Source organism: Otolemur garnettii, unplaced genomic scaffold (assembly GCF_000181295.1).
Source record: "Otolemur garnettii isolate 467f Iridium unplaced genomic scaffold, OtoGar3 scaffold00090, whole genome shotgun sequence".
Classification (NCBI taxonomy): Eukaryota; Metazoa; Chordata; class Mammalia; order Primates; family Galagidae; genus Otolemur; species Otolemur garnettii.
This window is the reverse complement of record NW_003852485.1, coordinates 1,241,444-1,249,945: the sequence shown is the minus strand read 5'-3', so window position 1 is coordinate 1,249,945 and position 8,502 is coordinate 1,241,444. Positions and strand designations below refer to the sequence as shown.

General features: G+C 35.6%; 1 pseudogene; it reads left to right on the top strand.

Moving 5' to 3' along the window:
* The first annotated feature begins 134 nt into the window (after positions 1–134).
* LOC100942321 lies at positions 135–3,165 on the top strand (annotated as a pseudogene).
* Positions 3,166–8,502: the final 5,337 nt, after the last annotated feature.

The following is an 8,502-nucleotide window of genomic DNA, read 5'->3' as shown; positions in this document are numbered from 1 at the left end:
AAAAAAAAAAAAAAAAAAGCATTTTATATCTTTAACTATAGAATTAAATAAAAGGACTCAGATTGAATGAACATATAGAATTTTGTTTATATATGGCATTAGGCTTCAGGAGCTGCAACAGCACAAGGGCAAGGATGGTGGAATCTTCATATAAGTTCTACCAAGTCAAGTATGCCAAGAGCGGGCATGCTTCTTGCAAGAAATGCAGTGAGAGCATCCCCAAGGATTTGCTCTGGATGGCAATTATGGTGCAGTCACCCATGTTCAATGGGAAAAATCTCACACTGGTCCTATTTTTCCTGCTTCTGGAGGTGGGCCACTCTATCTGGCACCCTCACATGGAGGTGGATGGGTTCTCTGAGCTGTGGTGGGATGACTAGCAGAAAGTCAAGAAGATCTTGGAGGCCGAAGGAGTGACTGGCAAAGGCCAGTCCAGAGGTGGCACAAGATGGAGAAGACCTGGGGAGACTTTGCAGCAGAGTCTGCCAAGTCTAATAGAAGTATGTGCAAGGGGTGTATGGAGAAGATAGAAAAGGGCCAGACATGCCTGTCCAAGAAGATACTGCACCCAGAGAATCCACAGCTGGGAATGATTGATCAAGCCCCTTTGTCAAGAACAGGGAGGAGCTGGGTTTCCTCTTGAGTACAGTACAAGCCAAGTCAAGGGATTTAGCCTCCTCACTGCCGAGGATAAAGAAGCCCTGACTAGGGAAGCCCTGACCAAGCAGCTCCTGAGAGTCAAAAGTGAAGGAAAGAAAAAAGGTGATGGGGTAGATGGAATGGATGAAGTGGCTAAGAAGAAATCTAAAAAAGAAAAAGACAAGGATGGTAAGCTCGAAAAGACCCAGAACAACCTGATCTGGAACATCACAGATGAGTAAGGAAAATGTGTTTGACCAATGACCTGAAGGAACTACTCATCTTCAACAAGCAGCAAGTGCCTTCTGGGGACTCAGTGATTTTGGACCAAGTAGCTGATGGCATGGAATTTGGTGCCCTCCTTCCCTGCAAGGAATGCTTGGACCAGCTGGTCTTCAAGAGTGATGCTTATTACTGTACTGGGGACATCACTATCTGGACCAAGTGTATGTTCAAGACACAGACATCCTGCCAGAAAGAATGGGTGACCCCAAGGGAATTTCAAGAAACCTCTTACCTCAAGAAATTGAAGGTCAAAAAGCAAGACCAACTATTTCCCTCAGAAACCAGCGCACCAGTGGCAGTGGCACCTCCACCCTCTACAGCTTTAGCGCCTGCTTCTATGAAATCCTCTGCTCCTGTGAACTCCTGTTTCTGCAGATAAGCCTTTATCCAACATGAAGATCCTGACTCTTGGGAAGCTCTCCCAGAACAAGGATGAAGTGAAGGCCATGATTGAAAAACCTAGGGGGAGATTGATAGGGACAACCAACAAGTCCTCCATGTGTATCAGTACAAAAAAGGAGATAGAAAAGATGAATGAGAAAATGGAGGAAGTAAAAGAAGCCAATATTCATGTTGTGTCTGAGGATCTCCTCCAAGATGTCTCCCCCTCCACCAAGAGCCTTCCAAAATTGTTCCCAGCATACATTTGTCTCCCTGGGGAGCAGAGGTGAAGGCAGAGCCTGTTGAAGTAGCAGTCCCAAAAGGGAAATCAGGGTCTGCCTGCTCTAAAAATAGTGAGGGCCCCATTAAGGAGGAAGGTATTAAAAAATCTGAAAAGAGAATGAAATTAACTCTTAAAGGAGGGGCAGCTGTCAATCCTGATTCTGGTCTGGAACACTCTGCGCACATCCTGGGAAAAGGTGAGAAGGTCTTCAGCACCACCTTTGACCTGGTAGATATTGTTAAAGAAACTAACTCCTATCACAAGCTGTAGTTTCTGGAGGATGACAAGGAAAGCAGGTATGGGATATTCTGGTCCTCAGGCTTAGTGGGCATAGTAATTGGTAGCAACAAACTGGAGCAGATGCCATCCAAAGAGGATGCCATTGAGCACTTTATGAAATTACATGAAGAAAGAACTGGGAATACCTGGCACTCCAAAAGTTTCACCAAGTATCCCAAAAAAGTTCTACTCTCTAGAGATTGACTATCGCCAGGATGAAGAGGTGGCAAAGAAGCTGACAGTAAACCCAGGGACCAAGTCCAAGCTCCCCAAACCAGGTCAGGAGCTTATTAAGATGACCTTTGATGTGGAAAGTGTGAAGAAAGCTATGGTGGAATATGAGATCTACCTTCAGAAGATGCCCTTGGGGAAGCTGAGCAAGAGGCAGATCCAGGCTGCATACTCCATCCTCAGTAAGGTCCAGCAAGCAGTGTCCCAGGGCAGCAGTGATTCCCAGATTCTGGATCTGTCAAATATCTTCTACAATCTGATCCCCCACAACTTTGGGATGAAGAAAAATCCACTCCTGAACAATGCAGGAAGCATGCAGGCCATGGTAGAAATGATGGACAACCTGCTAGACACTGAGGTGGCCTACAATCTGCTCAGGGGTGGGTCTGATGATAGCAGCAAGGACCCCATCAATGTCAACTATAAGAAGCTCAAAACCTACACTAAAGTGGTTGACAAAGATTCTGAAGAAGCCAAGATCATCAGGAAATACGTTAAGAACACTTATGCCATCACACACAGTGCATATGACTTAGAAGTTGTTGATATCTTTGCGATGGAGTGTGAAGGAGAGAGCCAATGCTACAAACCTGTTAAGCAGCTTCACAACTGAAGGTTGCCATGGCATGGCTACTGGACTATCAACTTTGCTGGAATCTTGTCCCAGGGTCTACGGATAGCCCCTCCTGAAGCACCTGTGATGGGCTACATGTTTGGTAAAGGGATCTAGCCAACATAAACTCTAAGAGTGCTAACTACTATCATATGTCTCAGGGAGACCCAATAGGCTTGATCTTGTTGGGAGAAGTTGCCCTTGGAAACATGTAAGAATGAAGCATGCTTCACACATCAGCAAGTTGCCCAAGGGCAAGCACAATGTCAAAGGTTTGGGCAAAACTACCCCTGCCCCTTTGGATGGTATAGAGGTTCCTCTGGGGACTGGGACCACATCCAGTGTTAATGACATGTGTCTATTGTATAATGAGTACATTGTCTCTGATGTTGTTCAGGTAAATCTGAAGTATCTGCTGAAACTGAAATTCGATTTTAAGACATCCCTCTGCTGAATTGTGGCCAAGGCTCAGGTACCCAGTGACTCTGGTATCAATTCACCTAATGTGCTCACATACTGACTCACAGGCAGAAAGTTCAGCTCAGTTGCTAATGAGTAGAACCTTCACTAAATCTTCTTGGAGGATTTTACATGAACGAGTTAAAAGATTTTTCCCAACTTTTTAGATCCCTTATTTTGTGTTATGTTTCAGGGGAGGGGTTATTTGAGGGGTTTTCTTACCAGGTGCAGTCCTGGTAGATACAACTGACGATAAGGGATGGGAAGAGAATTTGTTTTGTTTTGTTTATTAAGACTAGTCCCATGGAAGACACCAAGCCACAGTAGAAATCTCCCTTACTGGTTTACCCAGAAAAGGGGAAAATATCCTTCTACCCTTGTTGCTTAAGTGTTCACCTCCAGTTTTGATCTTGGAGAAATGTTAAGTATTTATTTTGAGGTAAAAATAAAAACTAATTTCATACTAAAAAAAAGAATTTTGTTTATATAAAACATTATATAAATACACATATTTCTACAAAACAATATTACATAGCTGTAATTTACTAATTACTAATTAGTAATACAAGTCATATATGTAGTATATTAGTAATACAAGTCATATATGAATTACTAATACAAGTCATATTAATTAATGCAAATTAATTAACCTCATTTTAATAAAAATAAATAAGGAATAATGAAAAATTCAGCAGCATGCTATATATAAGAGATACACTTAAAAAGATTCAGGAACATTAAAAAATAAAGGCACAATAAAACTAGGCAAATGTAATTATAATATAAAAGAAAGCAAGCATTGCACTCTTCATTAGAAAAGGTGGAATCAAGAAAAAAAATTAATGAAGGAAGAAGAAAACCTTTGTGTTACAATGCTTTATGAACATATAACAATTATTAAAAGGCAGGCACCTAACAGCACACCAGTCACTTTAATAAAGCAGCAACTACATGAAACTCAAGAAGCAATAGTCAGAAATACACTAATAACAAGAGATCTTAACATTCTTTTCCTAGTTCAGGACAAAGCCAGTGAGGCAAAAATTAAGATGCATAAGACCTAAGCAATATAATCAATAAGGCAGATCATATAAATTTAAATTAAACCATGATTTCTGATGAGAGAAGATACATGCTTTTCAAGAGCACATGGAGCATACACAAAAATCTCCTAGTAGCAGGGAAGAAAACTTCAGTGATCTCTGACCACAATGCAGTAGAACTAGAAATGAATAATTTTAAAGGGCTTTTTTTCACCTGTACATTAAAACATGTGATATTAAACAACTTTTGAGTTTATAGAAAATAGAAATAAAGAAACTATTACATATCAGAATCTAAAGATCATGCTAAAAGCAAGGCTGCAGTGAAAATTTTTACTATGAATATTTGGACTATACAAAAAAATTTTTAATGAAAGTAAGTAAACATGTAATTTAAAAAATCTTAAAAAACTAAAGATTAATAGAAACAGAAGGTAAAGAGAACAAATTAATTTAAAAATCAGGAAGTAGCCAGGTTGCTCATGCCTGTAATCCTAGCACTCTGGGAGGCTGAGGCAGATGGACTGCCTGAGCTCACGGGTTAGAGACCAGCCTGAGCAAGAGTGAAACCCCCATCTCTAAAAATAGGTGGGTGTTGTGGTGGGCATCTGTAGTCCTAGCTACTGGGGAGGCTGAGACAAGAGAATTGTTTGAGCCCAAGAGTTTGAGGTTGCTATGAGCTGTGATGCTATGGCACTCTACTGGGGACAACAAATTGAGACTCTGTCTCAAAGAAAAAAGTAAAAATAAAAATCAGGGAGCAATGAGATAGAAAATGCATAAATAGGCAAATTTATGGTTTTGCCTGATTCAGGCAAATTTGTGGTTTCAGGTTGGTTCTCTGGGGAGAAAATTCAGCACAGTGACTGAAACTTCTATTTTTTATAAAGGGAGAAAGTGAAAATACCAAAATAAGAAGTAATGAAGAAGAAATAACTATCAAAGTAAAAGAACTTTTTAAAAGTTATGGAACTAATAGGAACAGGTCTATGCTATACATTTAAATTCTTAGATTAAAAATGTCATGAGAAAATATAATTTGCCAACATTGGCCCCAATATAGGTAGACAATCCAAAGAGGTCATTTTTTACTAAAGAAACACAGAGATACCTCATTATAAAAAAGCATTATAAAAAAGCACTTAGATCAAATGGTTTCATGGTGGATTTCTACATAACCTAGAAATAATCAGATAATTCAATGATTTTTAAGGTGTTTGATAATGTTGAAAGAATAAAAACTTCTAAATTATTTTTCTGAAATAATTGAGTGTAATGCTGATGCCAAAATATCAAAACAGACTGTGTAAAATTTTACAGATGTATGTCATTTGTGAGTATAGATATAAATATCTTAAAATATAACAAAGAAAATCCACCTATAAATTAAAAATAATACATAATGACAAAAAGAATTATGCTATGGATATAAAGTGAGTCAGTACTGGAAAATCTTTTAATATAACTCATTCTGTTAATAAGCATGATAAAAACCGTATTATCACCATAGAAGCCAAAAAAGTACTCAACAATATTTTAAAATTCTCATCCATGATAAAATAATAATTGATGGATACTTTTTATTATGATGAAACATATGCTCCAGTCTAAAAACTTGTAGTTTACTTAATGAGAAATGCTGGAGGAATTCATACTAGAGCCAGAAACAAAGAAAATACACTCATTATTTTGGCTACTGCTCAAAATTGTTTTAGAGGCATTAAGAAATACAATTGGATAAGAGAATGTGCACAATCAGAAAGGATATAGTAAAGCTATATCTATTTAAGGATGATATTTTTGTATATCTGAAAAACTCAAATCCATGGAAAATTATTGCAAAGAGTAAGATAATTTAGTATATTAGAAGATTATAAAATAAATACATAATGCAATAGCCTTCAGAAAAAAATGGTTAAAAGATATGCAAAACAAATATAGTTAATGCTCATTAATTCATGATACTTATGTTTTGTGAAGCTACCATAAATACTGAATTATTGAATACTGGACTATTACTTCTAGGGAGACTACAGATTTAAGTTACTTCAAGTCTCAGGTTGACACTGAAATACCTTTTGCTTTGTATAGGATTCTTTGCCAATGTCTTTGTGAAACAAGCCAGTCTCATCAGCTTGAAAGCTGAATATCTTCTCTTCCACATAACCTTTTCCTTCATAACACCTAACAGGTATTTTAAAATGTTTTCTGCAGTCCCCTGATCTATGGAATCTGCCTTGATGATCTACAAATGTAACATTTTCCTGCTGTATTACTTTTCAAAATATGCAAGACTGCACTAGCTGAGAAATTAACATTTTTCTTCCCTTCAGTTATGTATCTGTATATTTCTTTAGCTTTTCATCTCCTACTGTGCCTTTTTTTTCTTTTTTATAATTAGCAGTCATCTCATGGACCCACAAGTTTCATTGCTTCTTACACTTATTAACCCTAGGCAACACTTTAACACTATACTTGGGAACCATTTTAAACAGAAAAATCACCTACAAAAGGTATAAAAATATGAAAAAGGTGGTACTGAATAAACCTCTAAAAGGACATTTGCTTACAGTATGACAGCTAAAACAAGGCAGAGTATCATCTCTTTTAACCTCAGTTGGGTAAGTCAAATTTCTCACTACTCTGCACATGTCCAAGAATATCCATGAAAGTGGTCTGAGTATTGATTTAAGATCATAAATAAATTATAGTAAGAAGGTGAATTTGCAAACATGAAATCTATGATTTTAATAGGTTAAAGACTAACTATAGTTCAAAAAGAAATCATAGTAAGATGGCATATATAATACAAAATATACTAAAATAAAATACATTTATAAAAAAGTAAATATATTTGTTTTTACACTAAATATAAATGAACTAAATATTCTAATTGAACTCTATGGTCATCCAATTGTATTAAAAAAACTCAGCCTGGCCACAGTGTCTCATGCCTATAATCCCAGTCCTTTGAAAGCTAAAGCAGGAGGATTAATTTTAGCTGTAGTGAGCTATGATCATACCACACTGCACTCCAGATGAGGCAACAAGAAAGAAAACAAAAGGAAAAAAATTCAACCATTACAAGAGACAAAGGTATATTTTACATATATATACATTAAAAAGTAAAATTAAAATTCTTTCTCTCTTTCTCTCTCATTAAAAAAGATAAAAATAAATAAAATTAAAAGATTCCAAACTTTGCAACATGTAAATACTAACACTATGATGCTTCTGTGGCTATATTAACATCAGGAAGTAGACTTTTTAAAAACTAGCATCACTAGAGATAAAGAAGGGCTTTAAATCTGATAAAGGAAATCAATGCACCAGCAGTATGTAATTATTCTAAATTTTTGTGCAGCAAATAATATAGCTTTGAAAATAGATTAGGTTTAAAATAATGGAATTAAAAGAAGTTGATAAATTTGCAATTATTGTGAAAGACTGAAACAATTTGTTCAAGAGTTGACAGACAAACAGAAAAATAAGTAAGATTTGATAACCACAACCAACAAAATAAACTTAATATTTATAAAACATCATGCCCAGTAACAACAAAATGAACATTCTTTCCAGGTGCACATAAAATATTTACCAATAATGACTTCATGCTAGATTGAAAAACCTCATCTAATTTTAGAGATTAATTCAGAGTATGTTCTTTGATCTCTTTAGAGATTAATTCAGAGTATGTTCTTTGATCATAGTAGAATTAAAAGTTAATAACAGAAGATACATCAAAAATTCACAACAGCTTGAAATTTCAAAATCACTTCTAAATAACTCTTGATTCAAAGAAAAAATTATGAAAGAAAATTTTAAAATATTTTAAATTTTACAATAATAAAAATGCAATAAATTCAAACAAGATGCAATCAAAGCAGTATTTAAGAGGCAAGTATAGTGTTAAATACAATGTTAGGAATAAAAAAGCTTTAAAATCAATGGCTTAAAAATTAGCTCAAAGAGTTAAAGAAAAAAAGAATGGCAAATCTTAAAAAGCAAAAGAAAGGAAATAAAAAGAGAAGAAATAATAAAATAGAGGAAAATCTATATTAAAAAATTGACAAAGCTAAAATTCAGCTATAAATAGGTTAATAAAATTTATTTATTTTTATTAAACTATAGCTGTGTACATTAATGCATTTATGGGGTAAAATGTGCTGGTTTTATATACAACTTGAAATACTTTTATCAAACTGGTTAACATAGCCTTAGCTGCACTTTCTTAATTATTGTGTTTAGGCATTTTTACTCTACACTTAGTAGATTCGACATGTACCCTT